The sequence below is a fragment of the Chionomys nivalis genome, chromosome 19 (assembly GCF_950005125.1).
Source record: "Chionomys nivalis chromosome 19, mChiNiv1.1, whole genome shotgun sequence".
NCBI lineage: Eukaryota > Metazoa > Chordata > Mammalia > Rodentia > Cricetidae > Chionomys > Chionomys nivalis.
In genome coordinates, this window is record NC_080104.1 from 46664849 (window position 1) to 46681766 (window position 16918).

General features: G+C 43.4%; 1 protein-coding gene across 1 annotated transcript in view; it reads right to left on the bottom strand.

The window, feature by feature from the left end:
* The window catches only part of Reep3 (receptor accessory protein 3), an 82576-nt gene that overhangs the window by 34288 nt on the left and 31370 nt on the right, over nucleotides 1–16918 (bottom strand). The gene's annotated exons all lie outside the window — the stretch shown is intronic.

Here is a 16918-nt window from a genome sequence, read left to right on the forward strand (position 1 = left end):
CTAACTTACAGCGTGTGATTAGAGAAACCGACTTGATAGGTTAATTTGACAGATAATACCTAGGGCCTATTGTGCACAAAGCCTTTGACATAAAAGAGTCATAAACTTATGGCAAGGTTTTCCTGCTCCCAAGGTATGAATATAAGAAGATATATAATTAGGATAGGCAGTTTAATGCACATATAACTACTAGAGCTTTATATACTATGTGTTATTCACTGTTTTATTTGAATGAAACTTACTTCTTAGGGAAAAGGCTTTCCTAGCTACTGCCCCCAACCCTGAGCAAAGGTCTGTTCGTTGTGGTTGGTTATAAAACACCTGCTGCCTCAGCCATTTCTCTAAAACAGTGGGAGGCTGAAACCTGTCCTGCCCATCATGTTCCCAGTACCCTCTGCCGGGGAAAGCGGACGCAGAACAATCCTACTGGACAATCTCCATATTCTGGGGCACAGTCTGCAGGCCAGGCTGGCAAGGAGCTCTACTATGTGTACGAAGCCAAGTGGCAGCCCTCCTGAACACTGGGATCACAGGAGGCACCAGGCCCGGCTACTTTCTTTCTTTTCTATTTTTCTATTATTTTATATTGACAGGCTTTCTCTGAGTAACAGCCCTGGCTGTCCTGGAACTTGCTTTGTAGACCAGGCTGGCCTTGAACTCACAGAGATCTGCCTGCCTCTGCCTCCTGATTAAACAACGTGCGCCACCACCGCCAGGCCTGGCCACTTTCCTAAAATGGAAAGAGCAGAAGTCCAGTAAGAAGGGAAGGCCAAGTGGGTACAGTACTGGCCTTGTAGTGCAAGTCTAATGTCCTGAGTTCCACCCTGGGAATTCACACCACGGTGGAAGGAGACAACTGAGTCTACAAAGTTGTCATCAGAACGCCACATGCTCACTGAGGCACACACACGCATCCACAATACACACATCATGTGCGTGTGTACAATAAGAAGAAGCAGCAGCAACATTCAAAAGAAAGTAAGGTCTCAACGGATAAGGTTTAAACAATTAACTATCAGTTGCAAGTGGCAGTTTATAGCATACAGAAAGTCATTATTTTGTTACATTCCACATTACCAAGACATTAGGAAACTTCCTAATCTTTCTCAACTTCAGATTCATCGAATCATAAAGCTACTAATGCTGGTCTTAAAAAAAAAATAACAGAAACACCAAACAAGCCATGAGCCTTTCCTCCACGTATGCCCCATGATTTTAATTATAAACACTGGGTAAAGTCAGAGCATAGATGCTAAAGTATGTCCAGTGGGAGAAAAAGAAGGAGAGGGAGGGAGGGAGAGAGGGAGGGAGGGAGAGAGAGAGAGAGAGAGAGAGAGAGAGAGAGAGAGAGAGAGAGAGAGAGAGAGAGAGAGAAACTTTGCTGAGTCTAAAAAGAAATAAACACTGCTGAATTTCAGACCACCCAAAGAGAGCTTTATTTTCTGGCCATTGTTAGCTGCTCGGTTGAGTCAAGTCTCCCAGATTCTCCCAGAGCACTGCGTACACTCCGTTTCAGAGGGGATGGAGAAATTCTAGGATCAGGATTCCTCGGAAAGCAGTATAGAGTTGAAAAAGATTTCTTCTGTTTCATGAACAATTATGCAATAATTTGGTTATTTCACAACAATTTTCTCCCCCAGTAAAACAAAGAGGAACAAAATGTGAGAAATCAAACAGAGAAAACTCCCTCCTTTATTCAACCCAGATGGCTCTGCTATGGGGTTTTTCTCAGAGCTGTGCCAAGTTAGAGAGGCATGGTTGAAAATAAGCAGTTAGAGTCTGAGCCTGAAGATGTGGAGCCTGTCTGTTCTCTTCACTCCTTGACGTGGGCTCCTGTACAGAGCTAAGTCACCTGCAAGGGCATTTACCTGCTGAGCCATGAACATCATTTCTGAACAGACAGAATGCGGGTTACAAAGGTTAGGGTTGCTCTGGGCCGTCTGTTCAGAGGTGGATCCCTGCCTGTCCTGTCTCGTGTGTGCTTTAACTGCCGCCGCTCACCTTGATTCCCGTGTCCCTCATTGAACTCAAGGCAGCAAGAGGAACCTGCAGTTTCTGGTTATCATTGCCCCAGCCTCACAGAAGCCCCTGATGATTTGAAGGACGAAGCTGCATGTAATACAGACGCATCTGGAGTCCAAGTGAATAAGACAGACCCAGACGTTTCTCTCATCCAATTGCATTGGGCTCTCCAGGTCCAGTGAATTACAGGACCCCTGTGTGCTTCATCCCCATCCCCTTAGAGTCTGAGAAACTCAAGAGCAGGAAAAGCTTTCAAAACTAGATGACAATTAATTCAAAGAGTGTTGAAAAACAAGATGCAAACTTCAGTTTTTTTTTTTTTTTTCGAGACAGGGTTTCTCTGTGGTTTTGGAGCCTGTCCTGGAACTAGCTCTGTAGACCAGGCTGGTCTCGAACTCACAGAGACCAGCCTGCCTCTGCCTCCCGAGTGCTGGGATTAAAGGCGTGCGCCACCACCACCCGGCAAGATGCAAACTTCAGAACGGCTTCAGGAACCTGTTCCCAGCAGCACATGGGAAGTGAAGGACGGCTTCTCAGCCCCAAGATAACTCGTTCCATCCACGCTGGCTGGGAATTCACACTTCCCTTTTTTCCCCTTTGTTTAAAGTCTTCTTGACTTATTTGGAATAGCATGTATTTATAAAAGTAGAGACACCGCTCTGTACAGAATTTCTCAGGGTTTTTAAATGGGGAGCAGCCAATCCCACAGAGAGGAGTGGAGTGAGCCATCTGGCCATTCCTGGCTCTCACATAGGCTGTCACCCCATGCTCCTCTCTTCTTTGGCATCCTAACATCTTGGACCACTACTCTTCTTATCTGAGTCAGCCCCAGGGGTGGGGGTATTCTACAGGCATTTGTAGCCCAGAGAGAGTCAAGGACCACTCTGGAGCAGGGCCAAGACTCTAGAGCAGTGGTTCTCAACCCTCCTAATGCTGTGACCCTTTAATATAGGTCTTCGTGTTGTAGTGACCCATGACCCTAAGATTATTTTCGTTGCTACTTCACAACTGTAATTTTGCTACTGTTATGAATCATAATATAAATATGTTTTCTGGAGACAGAAGCTTGTCAAAGGGGTTGTGACCCATGGGCTGAGAGTCACTGCTCTGGAGGCCACAAATGTACCCACAGACATTGAGGCCAGCCTCAAAACATGAAAACCAGGGGGAAGTCTGACTCAATTTGTACTGTGTGGTTAACTGTGTTAAAATAAGTTTATTATATTCCGAGTTGTTAATCTATTCACACGTTTGTAAAACAAATAATTCGTTAGTGCCCATTTGTACATATGAACTTATTATAGCTCTAAGAAGCGCAATTTGGGGACTGGCACGCGATAGAAGGATGTCTACAGCAACACCCTTTTAAAAAACTGTTTCACTGAGATAGAAAGCAATGGCTCTACCACGACACTGTCATATACATGTGTACATGTACACAAAATTGGGCTTTGTGCACAGGAGTCCCATCAGCTCTGTCTGCCTCCTCCTCCCTAACTTCCTTCCTCAAGAACTGCTGTTTTCATCACTCCCCCACAGCAAAATCTAGATTCCACATGAGAGAAAACATACATAGCTACATGTCACATTTTAAAAATTAATAGTCCCCTCCCCCTGCGCTTTAGATTAGAATCTCTAGAGGAGGGGGTTGGAGAGATGGCTCAGCAGTTAACAGCACTGGCTGCTCTTCCAGCACCCACATGGCAGATCACAACTGCCTGCAATTCCACTTCCAGGGGATCTGATACCTTCACACCAATGCACATAAAATAAATTTAAATAAACTACTACTACTAAAAAAAAAAAAAAAAAAAAGAACTTCCAAAGTGGATGGTGAGGTAGTTTAGAGGGTGAAAATGCTTGCCATGTAATTCCTAAGGCCTGAGCTCAGTCCTAGAACCCATGTAAGAGACCAGATGTGGGCATGCACCTGTAACTCAGACTTTCTACCGTGAGTTAGGAGTCAGAGATGGGAGAATAAGCCAGAGAAGCTGACAGTCAAGCCAGTGATACAAACAAGAGACCCTACCTCAGGAACAAAGTGGAAAAAAAGAACCAAGCTAGAGAAACCCTCTGACCTCCACATGTCACAGTCGCAATCTCGGTCTCTGTCACTCACACCCTCCAGCCACGCAGACTTCTAGACCTTCCTCAGTACAATATGGGGGGAGGGAGGGAGGGAAGGAGGGAGGAAGGGAGGGAGGGAGGGAGGGAGGGAGAGAGAGAGAGAGAGAGAGAGAGAGAGAGAGAGAGAGAGCGCGCGAGCACCAGGTTTTAAAAAGCACAATCCACATATGCTTTGGATGTGGGGTCAGAGTTCAGCCTATGCACAGAGCCCTGGCTTTACTTGAGAGCTGGCTGGAAATGCAGAATCTCCAGTCTAGGCCAGAGCTACTAAAGAAGCATCTGCATCTTAACAATGTCGGGGGGGGGGGGGGGGGGGGGGAGGATATGCGTGTGGTCACTGAAGCCTAACAGCACTACCGTGGGAGGCAATTCTCAGAATACCAACTACAGCAAAGGGCAAAGAACGCTCTGTAACACTGAAAGAAGGGGTTCAGGTTGGGAGAAAGGGGAACATCATTTGGGGAGGTAATTAATGTACTCATTTAAAATGCAAGCAGACTTTCAGAACATTATTTATGTATACCATCGTTAAAATAAAACGAAAAGCCAGGCAGGGTGACTCACACCTGCAATCCCAGACTCTGAAGCCTGAGGCAGAAGTATATCTCCGAATTTGAGGCTAGCCTAGGCTACATAGCTTACTACGCACACAGATTTGGTCTACAAGTTAGATCCTGTCTCAAGAAAAAAAAAGAATTAAGATAACCACTGTTATCTTAAGGCTCAAAAAAGTAGGAGAAGCCTTTAGCCTGTAGTCCAGTTCTCAGGGGGACTGTTCATAGTAGCAGTCAGCAGACAAGAGCTTTGCAGGGTGGGGGAAGGGCAGCCAGTCGGGTTTCTCTACCCCAAGTCCATTAAGAATATTCTGTTGTGGGCTGGAGAGACGGCTCAGCAGTTAAGAGCATTGCCTGCTCTTCCAGAGGTCCTGAGTTCAATTCCCGGCAACCACATGGTGGCTCACAACCACCTGTAATGAGGTCTGGTGCCCTCTTCTGGTCTGCAGACATATACACAGACAGAATATTGTATACATAATAAATAAATAAACATTAAAAAAAAAGAATATTCTGTTGTCTCTTCAACTGAGAGACATCCAAGTAGTCCAGAGCTATTTGGAGGTGGACAATCGACGAAGGTCCCTTTCCAGGGAGGAAGTCTGGTGCTGCAGACAGAACTTACTGGTACAGTGCTTGCCTAGCATGCATGAGGACGACATAAACCAGGAGTGTTGGCTTATGCCTGTGACCTCAGCACTTGGGAGGTACTGGCAAAGTTCAAGGGCATCCTTGGCTGAGTTTCAGACTAGTCTGGGCTATAGAAGCCCTCCTCGTCCCCAAATAAATAAACCCAGCTGACATCAGATCTTCCTTTGGAAGAGACCTCTTGGAAACCTTTGGAAGCCACGGCGATTCAGCGAAACACTGATTTCTCAACTCAGTCCTTATCTGTAGCTTTCTCCTCTTACTTGTGAAGTCAGGATATGTGGTGTTTTTTTTTTTTTTTTTGTTTATTTGCTCGTGTTTTTAAAGTGATTTCTTTGGTTTTACTTAACTTTTTTTTTTTTTTTTTTGAGACAGGGTTCTCCATGTAATGTTTTGGCTGTGCTGGAACTCACTCTGTAGACCAGGCTAGTCTAGAACTCACTGAGATCTACCTGCCTCTGCCTCCCGAGTGCTGGGAGTAAAGGTGTGCATCACCACTGCCAGTTTTTTTCTTTCTTTCTTTCTTTCTTTCTTTCTTTCTTTCTTTCTTTCTTTCTTTCTTTCTTTCTTTCTTTCTTTCTTTCTTTTTCTTCCTCTTCCTCTTCCTCTTCCCCTTCTTCTTCGTTACTCAACCATTCTGATTGCCAGAAGGACATGATTTAAGGGAAAACATATTTTGGTATGTTTGAGACTTCTGAACAGCTGTTCCAAAGGATTTCCTCTTCTGACTTTCCCATTCCCATGATGCCTCTCGTGCGTCCTTGAAGCCACACCAAAGACTTGGTCTTAGTGGCTGTTTTCAGAAACAGTTCAGGGCTTTGTGTTTTTTAAGGACCCTTTGCAACGTCAGGTCCATCTGGCTGAGAATCAGATTAACTACAGTCATAGTTAAAGACTTGGTGCGTCTAAAAGAACAGAAGGAAGCCAGTGTCTTAGTATTCAAGACAGAGTCTGGTATTTGTGTAGAAAAAATTTCATCTCATAAATAATGTGACCTTCAGCTGAAAAGACAAAAGTCATGTACATATAATATAATTAGGAACTATCTCATTAAAAAATAGATTTATTTTCATTTTATGGGTTTGTATATTTTCCAAGCATGTCTGTGTTCCCCCATGCATACAGCACACACAGAAGCTAGGAGGTCCTTGGATCCCCTGAAACTGGAGTTATAGATGGTTGTGAGCTGCCACATGTATGATAGGAACCAAACCTGGGTCCTCTCTAAGAGTAGCGTGCTCTTAACTATTGAGCTGACTCTCTGGTGCCCACATATCTCAGTTTTTAGGAACAAAACATTTCTGCAATAAAAATTTTAAGCCGTTGAGTGTTTTCCAAATTTCGCACATCTCGCTTATGTTTCTTTCCTTCTTGTCAATCCTCTCCTGGTCTTTCTATCTCCCCTCTTGCAAGGGTTCTTGTTGTCTTGAGAGAAGGTCTAACTATGTAGCCAAAGCTGGTCTTGAACTCACGATTCTGCCTCAGCCTCCCAAGAATCACTGGGCATGTTCCGCTATACCCAGGGTCTGCTATTTGCTTTATTAAGCCTATACAAGCCAACAATCCTTAGAAATATTAATTCCCGCCGGGCGGTGGTGGCACACGCCTTTAATCCCAGCACTTGGGAGGCAGAGGCAGGCGGATCTCTGTGAGTTCGAGACCAGCCTGGTCTACAAGAGCTAGTTCCAGGACAGGCTCCAAAACCACAGAGAAACCCTGTCTCGAAAAACCAAAAAAAAAAAAAAAAAAAAAAAAAGAAAGAAATATTAATTCCCTGGATTTTATTCTTTTGTTTTACTGTTTAACAACAGCCTGCTTTCCTTATAGAGCCTTTTATTTGCTCATTTATTTATCTATTTAGAGACAGAAGGTTGCCATGTAGTGCAGGCTTTCCTCCTGCTGAGGGCTCCTGAGGGCTGGGATTGCAGGTGTGCACCATGAGGCTTGTCATCAAAGGCACACCTTTTAATTTCTGATATTTGTTAGTTTATATTTGTCTTTTTAAAAAGTGTTTCAAAGTGATCATGCTGAAAAATAAAAACTGTGATGTTTATCCTCCCTCCCTCCCTCCCTCCCTCCCTCCCTCTCTCTCTCGGACTTGTGGTCTTCTGGTGGGGAGAGAGAGATGGTTTCGGAACAGAGATGGGGAAGGCAGGACACTGGTTGCCTTTGAATCTATTTCTCCCCCAAAGTGAGGGTGGAGGCAGAAGTATTTTTTGGTCGTTAGAGCTTTTGTGATTTGAAAGTATTCCATCACTGGGGATTAGGGTGGAGGTGGCTAGGCCTCTCTCCAACTTCTTAGCAACATTTCCTTTAATGGAAACAACTGCTCCTGTCTCTGCTCTAAAGTCCGTTTCCACTGACAGGACAGTCGGTAATGTCCTGCCTGCACAGTAGGGAAATGTGGCCCAGCCTCTAGGTGCACAGTGGCTGTAGGCACTGATCTGCCCGGGCACCCAAGCATTCTCCCTGGGAGTGAGGACAGCCTGCAGCCCAAGGGGCGTGGGAAAGCTCAGTTCACTTCACAAAGGCCAAGAGTTTCATTAATTGGCATTCGAAAACTGTAGGAGAAACTCTCTTGGGTCTTCTGCGAGAGCAGTAAGTGTTCTTAACCTCGGAGCCAATGCTGCAGCTCCCGTTACAGAATCTTCCCACTTACCAGTGGTCATGAGTATAAGACACTTGATTATGACAGTATCAGTGACATCAGCAGAGAAGCTACAAACACATACACAAACCTTAATATATAGATTAATATACATACTGATAAGTACTATACATAAGTAAACCTGACACACCAAAACTTAGGTTTGAAAAGAATAACTGTCATATAATTTAAATAGATTTAATTCACTGAAGGATATTGGGCTGTATCAAGTTTACTGACACTGATTTATTTATAAAATCTTAGTTCATACAGCAGTGTGGTGGTGGCACACGCCTTTAATCACTCAGGAGGCAGAAGCAGGCGGATCTGTGAGTGCGAGGCCAGCCTGGTCCACAGAGTGAGTTCCAGGACAGCCAGGACTACACAGAGAAACCTGTCTCAAAAACCCAACAAAACAAAACCTTAGGTGGTGTGGTGGCCAAGTTGCTCGTCTAGCATGTGTGAGACCATGGATTGAGTCCTAGCACTGCGACCACAGACAGGCAAGCAAACAAAATAACTCGATTTACACACCAGTCACAGTTATGCACACCGTTAGTCCTAGCATTTGGGAGGCAGAGGCAGGCATGCCTCTATTAGTTTTGAGGCCAGCATGGTCTAAAGAACGACTTTCAGGACAAGCAGGACTATACAGCGAGACTCTATATCAAAATGAAACCAAAACAAAGAACAAAACCCCCTAAAACTAGACTTACATCTAAAGATAGTCATTCTAATAGCTAATCTAAAGTTTAAAATAATTTTCAAGGGTTGAAAAAATAGTATGTGTTAACTTTAGTCCAATTTCCTAACAATTGATACCTACAAGTGAAAGCTAAGGATGTGTCTTATTGGTTACCACAGAGCAGTGGCTCTCAACCTTCCTAACGTTGCGACCTTTAATACGGTTCCTCATGTTGTGGTGACCCAACCATAGAATTATTTTTATTGCTACTTCATAACTGTAGTTTTGCTACTGTTATAAACTGTAATGTAAATATCTGATGTGTGACCCCTGTGACAAGGTTGCGACCCACAGGTTGAGGACCATTGTCAAAGAATAATACAACAGCAACAACTTAGTCACCAAGCCAACTTGAAAATCTGGGTCAAGATGTTAGAATATACATTTAAGCCTGGCGGTGGTGGCGCACGCCTTTAATCCCAGCACTCGGGAGGAAGAGGCAGGCGGATCTCTGGGAGTTCGAGGTTAGCCTGGTCTACAAGAGCTACTTCCAGGATAGACTCCAAAGCTACAGAGAAACCCTGTCTCGAAAAACAAACAACAAAACAACAACAACAACAACAAAAAAACAAAAAACAAAAAGAATATACATTTAATTTTCATCCCTCTGAAAAATCTTATTAAAAAAAAGGAACCATTTATTTATTTGTATGTGTATGTGTCTACCTGTCTGTACATGCATGTCTCCATGTGGAAGGCTGAGAACTGGCGGGAGCTGGAACTCCCCTCCCACAATGTGGGTCCTAGAAAGAGAATTCAGGTTGTCAGGCATGGCAGTGAGGGCCTTTACATGCTGAGCCTTCCTGTCACGTCCAGTGGACTAAAAGTAAGAACTAAAAGTAGATTAGACTGGACCTGATAGGACATGTCTTTTGTTCTTACTACTCAGGAAAGTGAGGCAGGAGGATCAGAGTTGGGGCATCCTGAACACAATTCTAGGAGACCATGCCTCTCCTCTGCCAAAAGGATACAACAGAATGTAAACAGAAGCACGTGACTGATACAACTGATTTTCTCTTAAAAAGGAAAAAAATCTGCCTTAATCAGTAGGCTAGTCTTTAAACTTTCAATACTCAAACCTTTGAATCAAATGAGATATGAAATCCCGAGCTTTGTCCATGCCAGGAAAGCATTCTACCACTATGCTGTATCCTTTACCTCAAATGAACCTCTGGGCTCTCAGCGTGAGGCACCCAGCACACATGAGTGGGTCAGTGGGATTGGTCTGTGCCTGCTTCACGAGGCAGAGCGCTGGGAACGTGAGTGAAGGAGCTCTTGAGTATGTCTCCCCCTTTAATCTCTAGCCAAAACTACGAGGCAACTTCAGCTGTCACTTAGCTACAAGAACTCTCGAGCTGGCCCTTGGTCTTTCTTCATTTCTATCACCTCAGTGTTCAGCTAAAAAATGAGGTCACTATCAACAACTCCACAGAACTTTTAGAGTAGTTTCTGGGCCTTTTAATGAGTCATCTCCCACAGGAGTGTCCCTCCTTTGTTCCTGTCCACAATAAATCTCAGGACCAATGTCTGATTTTAACTGTCAAGTATTGTTTAGCCTGTCTTTTCATTGCCGCTCTCTCCAACATTCTAAGAATAAGAACACTGGCTTCCTAGAAAAGCTACAGCAATTACAGACAATTTGGACACAAACAGTCTTATTTTCAAGTCTTAAGATGTATGAGCCTGGAAAACTTTGTAAAAAACCATATTAAATCTCCGGTACGCTTGCATTTCAATTACCGCAAGACTGTGAGTGTCTAAGTAGGCCATATCAGCCACACCATACAGGAAATTATATCCCAGGAAAGCTCTGCTTTAAAAATAGGCAAAGGAAGACAGGATCGCTGCCAAAATCCACAGCGCTCTCCATTTGTTTTGATTTGCACACGGCATCTGTTTTATCAGGTGCAACCTGCCACTTGCAGGCTTTGGGGGAAGGGCAGCAGTTAGGGTGGGAAAAGTAAGTGAGCCTAAAATGTTTGCTTTTAGAAAATGCGTTTGAAGTAGATATCAGCAGAATTTAGGTCAGGACTAAGTATCGCAAAGACACTGGGACTGGGGATAAGTGTTGAGAAGGAATAGGCTTGCACATGCCCTAACCCAGCAGCACCCAAAATGAGGAAGGAACCAGATCGGTCTACCTAGGAACACACAAGTTCTTGCAAGCACAATTTAGCATTTTGCAGGCACTGAGAAGCCAGCTTTTCTGTCACCCAAGTTCATTTATTCAAAAGTTCTGACGAGTTACTGTATATCAGCTACTGTTCTAGGTACAGAATAGTACAACTGAAGTGACAAAGCCCTTCCCTGAGGCGCTTATTCCAGTTGGAGACAGACGTTAAGGGATACAGCACCAAGTCGCATAAACAGGAGTTGAGGTTATAACAGAGAAATGTAAATAAGGTTCACACTACCAGGAAACGTCCACACAAAGAGAAAAGTGAATTGGACAGGATTCCTTCCCAGTTTAAACAGATAGCTGTGTTTGGTAAAATTCAGCTAAACACAAGAACACTGTATCAAGTCCCCTACATACCCAAAAGGAAATACTTAAAGGACTGTTAGGACTTTTATTTTTTTTTTATTTTTTATTTTTGGTTTTTTGAGACAGGGTTTCTCTGTGGTTCTGGAGCCTGTCCTGGAACTAGCTCTTGTAGATCAGACTGGTCTCGAACTCACAGAGATCCGCCTGCCTCTGCCTCCCAAGTGCTGGGATTAAAGGCGTGCGCCACCACTGCCCGGCTCTGTTAGGACTTTTAAAAAATTTTACAGGACTTCTCATTATTATGACTACTACTACTATTGTTGTTGTTGTTGTTGCTGCTGTTTTCTCGAGATAGGTTTTCTCTGTAGTTCTGGAACTTATTTTGTAGACCAGGCTGGCCTTGAACTCAGAGATGAGTGCTGGGATTAAAGGTGTGTGCCACCACTGCCCGGTTCTCTATTAAATTATTTTTAACCTCTCAGTTCACAGTTGATTTGAGAGCTCAGGGGTCCTGCCTCACTGTCCTTGCTTTAAAAACAATCAAATCGCTAGGGCCACCAAAGTGTAATCAATCACAAGAATATTCAGTGAGAGCAGCCTCAATGTTTCTGTGAAGCTAGAATATCACCTATGTTTTAAAACAAAATTAAACCAATTTATTTACATGATTTATGTGTATGAATGTTTTATCTGTATGTATGTGCACCATATGTGCCTGATACTCTGGGAGTTCACAGGAAGGTATCGATCCTCTGGAACTGGAATTAGGGATGTGAGATGCCAGATGGCTGTGGGAACAGAATTGAGGTCATTTCCAAGGGCAAGTGCTTTAAACCACTGAGCCATCTCCCTAGCCCTATTGTCTGTGTTGTAACAGGAGCGTTGTAGGGGCTGGGTGTGGTGTGTATGTCTTTAATCCTAGCACTTGGGAGGCAGAGGCAGGTGGCTCTCTATGAGTTTGAGGCCAGTTAGGTATACACAGAAAGATCCAGGACAGCCAGAACTACACAGAGACTGTCTCAAAAACAACAAAACAATAACAATAACAACAAGCACAACAACAATAAAATAAAGGGAACATTGTGGAACTGATTGAACAGAATACTAGCAACCAAAATGCTTTGGTGTGTTACCAATGCTGCATCACAAGGGCCCTCACAGGTGAACTGACAGTAAGAATGAGTAGGGATATTACTAGGGTTGACAGAATCCTGCTTCCTTTCCTTGGAATAGGTCCATGTTTTAATTCTGAGAAAGTAAGTATGTTAGGTTATATGATAAAGAGAAAACAAGGAGGCCGGGCGGTGGTGGCGCACGCCTTTAATCCCAGCACTCGGGAGGCAGAGGCAGGCGGATCTCTGGGAGTTCGAGACCAGCCTGGTCTACAAGAGCTAGTTCCAGGACAGGCACCAAAGCTACAGAGAAATCCTGTCTCGAAAAAACCCAAAAAAAAAAAAAAAAAAAAAAAAAAAAAAAGAGAGAGAGAAAACAAGGAGGCAGACAGAATTAAGGCCAAACTTCGGACAACCTTGAGGGGTGGGCCCAGTCATTCATAAAAGACCTTACAAGAGGAAGGAGGAGGCAGAAGGCCAACAGCCCAGTGCTGGCAGCATCCAAAGATCTCAGCCCTGAGCTGTTGGCTGTAAAGACACAGGGACTGAGCCTGAAGCCAAGGAATGTGGGCAGCTTCCAACTCCCAATGATGCGGATCTTCCATCAGATCAGAGTCTCCAGAGGGAACACAGCCAGGTGGACACGTTTTAAATTTCTGAACTCCAGGGATGTTTGAGAATAAACATTTTGTGACACCTATCTAGAACAGTGTGGTAATTGGGAGGAGCAGAAAGCAGGCATGGTAATAAGCAAAGGCACTCTGAGATGCGTGGGGAACAATGAGCTGTATATGCGTCGCTCTAAGGAGCACACACAACACCTCATACTTGGTTTCTCAGAGCCTTGCTGTTAGGTAAGTGGGTGACTGGGAGGTCTCCAGTCTTCTTAAATTCCCTCCCTCCTGGGTCAGTGCCTGTTCAGTTTTGATTTTATCACTCGGTGTATTTTCAAAGTAGACTTGATTACAAAATGATCAATGATTAAACCTGACCCAATCCACCTTTCTATTTCCCTAGTTTCTCTTCAATTATTCATCACTGTGGCCTTCCCAAAAAAGTGGCTAGAAAAACTCTTTGTTATTGTTGTTGTTATAGAAGCATAGCAAAACTATAAACAGTTTGGCAGTGGTGGCGCACACCTTTAATCCCAGCACTCGGGAGGTAGAGGCAGGCAGATCTCTAAGTTTGAGGACAGCCTGGTCTACTGAGCAAGTTCTAGGACATCCAGAGTTACACAGAAAAACCCAATTTTGAAAAACAAAACAAACAAAAATTACAAGCAAATAATGAAAAATTATTAGTAATAAATTACCCCTTAGAAACAACTGTGTAAGGTTAGGGGTGTAGGTCACTTGCCTAGAATGAGCAAGGCCTTGGACTCAATTACCAACATTACAAAAGAAGGGAACTGACCTGCTAAAAAACGCCAAAAGAGAAACTTCTAAAGCAACATGCTAAGCATATATTTCAACACACTATATTGTACATGTTTTAGTTTCTTCAATTTGAATAAGAATGTTAGTGGATTCTCTTAGGCAGGTTAAGTTATATTTAGCACACAAAGGGGAATTAAAATCTCAGAAGCATGTTCTTACTAATTGTCTCACACATTCATATAATCCAGTAATAAAAATCTGAGTGTAAGGGAATAAAAGACATAAACTTATGTCTTCAAGTGGAGCTGGGTGTGGTGGCACATGCCTTTGATTCCAGCACTTGGAATGTAGAGTCAGGAGGATCGGGGTTCAAGGCCAGCCTCAGCAAACTACACTGTGAGTTGGAGGCCAGCCTAGGCTACTTGAGAGTATGACTCAAAAAGAAAAATAATGTAGCAAAAAACAAAACAAAAGAAAGCAAAACTGATGCATAGCAAAAGTGGACTAATCTTTTTTTTAATTATTAGATCACCATCTAAATAACCATTTTCTTCTTCTTCTTCTTCTTCTTCTTCTTTTTTTTTTTTTGGTTTTTCGAGACAGGGTTTCTCTGTGGTTTTGGAGCCTGTCCTGGAACTAGCTCTTGTAGACCAGGCTGGTCTCGAACTCACAGAGATCCGCCTGCCCCTGCCTCCCAAGTGCTGGGATTAAAGGCGTGCGCCACCACCGCCCGGCCATTTTCTTCTTTTTTAAAGCATTCATTTACACACAAAGGTGATTTATTTATACTTAATACTTTTATATTCTTATTGCTGTCCATTTAGGTTGCTTGCATATCTGTTTGCCTGTGTGTATATATATGATCTGTCTGTTTGTCTGTCTGTCTGTCTGTCTGTCTGTATCTATCTATCTATCTATCTATCTATCTATCTATCTATCTATCTATCTATCTATCTATCTATTCCCCTGTTACTTGTCAAACTATTGATCTGGACAGGGCATCTATCTGTTTACCTACCTATCTATCTTCCATTTGGGACAGTATCTCTTCATTCTGTAGTTCAGGCTAACCTCAAGTCCTCAGTGATCCTCCTGCCTCATCCTCCCAAGTGCTCAGACTGCAAGCATGTCTACACTTGGCCCTGGAATACTTTAGAGGCGACATGAGTGCCCAGCTGAAAGGCCTACCGTCCGGTTCTTCAAGTGCACAGTCACTAGAGTAAGACAAAGAGCCCTGAAGAGATACTGCGAATGGGCTTTGCACTTATTAAAGTCCGGCCGGCAGGACACTCAAGGCTCGTATTTTCATGCCATTTTAGAGATTATGGGTCATGCATATCTTTTTACCATTGGAAAGAGAATTCCAAGTAAAGAATCTCACAGTAGAGCAGTGTTGTCTAGGGAACTGTGCAAGGCTGTGGTATGCTTGGCTAAAAGCATTAAGTTGATGTTATTTCACGAAAAGCACTAAGTTGGTAGCATTTCATGTCTATCAAAACAAATAATAACTCTGGTGGTGTATTTCCCATGACTCTGATGGGTTCAACATCTTTGTTTTACTAGTGTCTCGTTTTCATTTTATTTTTACAAAAGTAATGGTAAATGACTTCTAGAAGAAACAAAGCAAAATCGCTCTACCCTCAGCACCACAAACACACAAAACAAACATAACCAAGCAGGTCCTTCACCGCAGGCAGCTTGAGAGGCAATGTAAATGAAAAGCAAGTGTTGTTTTAAAAACTAACATACGCCAGCACTATAACACGGTACTTGAAATATTTATTACAGTATATATTGAAATATGTCCCTTCAAGCCATGTATAAAATGAATTTAAATTAGTATGACTTAATATGCTTCCATGTCTTAAGACTACTTTCCCAATCCTAGATCCAAGAGATCTGTATCATAAAAGGATTTAAAATGTCCAGAGTGCACCCAAGTAACTTATCCACTCTCATAAATGTATCTCACCATTATAACTGGGATGTGTGGGTCTATGCATGCATATACTTCATTACAAAAACTGGCCTTATATGAAAGAGAAAAATGACTATAAAAGTTCAATAGGTTAATTGCCAAAGTTCCAGCCAGTGCTCTATGCAAACTTAAATACCTGGAAACAGACTCTCAAGAAGAATCAAGATTGGATTTCTATCTTTGTGATCTCTTGAAGAGTTAGATGACAGGCCTGCCAACCAAGGTCCCTTACAAAGAACCACAGTTATACACCTCCAAGAGCCCAAAACAGGCACTTAAGCAGATGTTCATCCGGGCGTGTTTGTGCCAGCATTATTCATAACAGCCAAAAGACAGAAGCAGAACAATTGAAATGTCTGTCAGCACACGAGCAGATAAACAGCCCATTGTTTGGGTTACCAGTACAATGGAGCATTGTTCCGGCCATCAAGAGGAACGAAGCACTGAAACATGTGAAAACACAGATGAACCTGAAACACATTATGGCAGGCAAAAGAAGCCAAACACAAAAGGTCACTTATGGCAGGATTCTGTTTATGGGACTGTCTCCAGCAGGAAGGCGTGGGGGAGGAGCACCGCCTAATGAGCCTGGTTTCTCTTCAGACGGAAAGAGCTGGCAGGAGATGGATGGTGTCTGCTGTCTGCACAGCACTATGCAAGCACTAAATGCAACTGGATGGCTCATTGGGAAATGGACGTTATGGCTCCTGAGTGTCACTCAAAAAAAAAAAAAAAAGGGCCCCATTTATTGGTGTGAGTTATCTCAGTACTGTCTGTTTCTTTTCCTTAACTGCCCAGGGTATACTATTGTTATTCTCTGGAAATGTGCTCCAACGAAATAGGAAGCTACACCAGGGATCACAGGTAAGGGCGTGCTAGCTGGCAAGTGGGAGGACACGAGTTCAGAGCCCCCAGACAACACAAGATGCTGGGCACTATGGCACATGCCTGTAACCCTGGGATGGGGGAGACCGGGATGGATGGAGATCCTGAGCTCTTTGGCTCCCTAGCCTGATTGAACCAGTTAGCTTCAAGTTCCCAGAGACATCCTGCCCCTAAAATAAAAAGGGAATATATTCTACATACCTCTGGCCTCCATATACGCGGGCACTAAGGTGTGCCCCCCCATGCATGTGAACCCACGCACGCGCAGCAAAAAAAGCCACAACAAAAACCAAAACATTGTAAAATTTGCTTCGAGTCTGCCATTGTTTTTAATCAAAA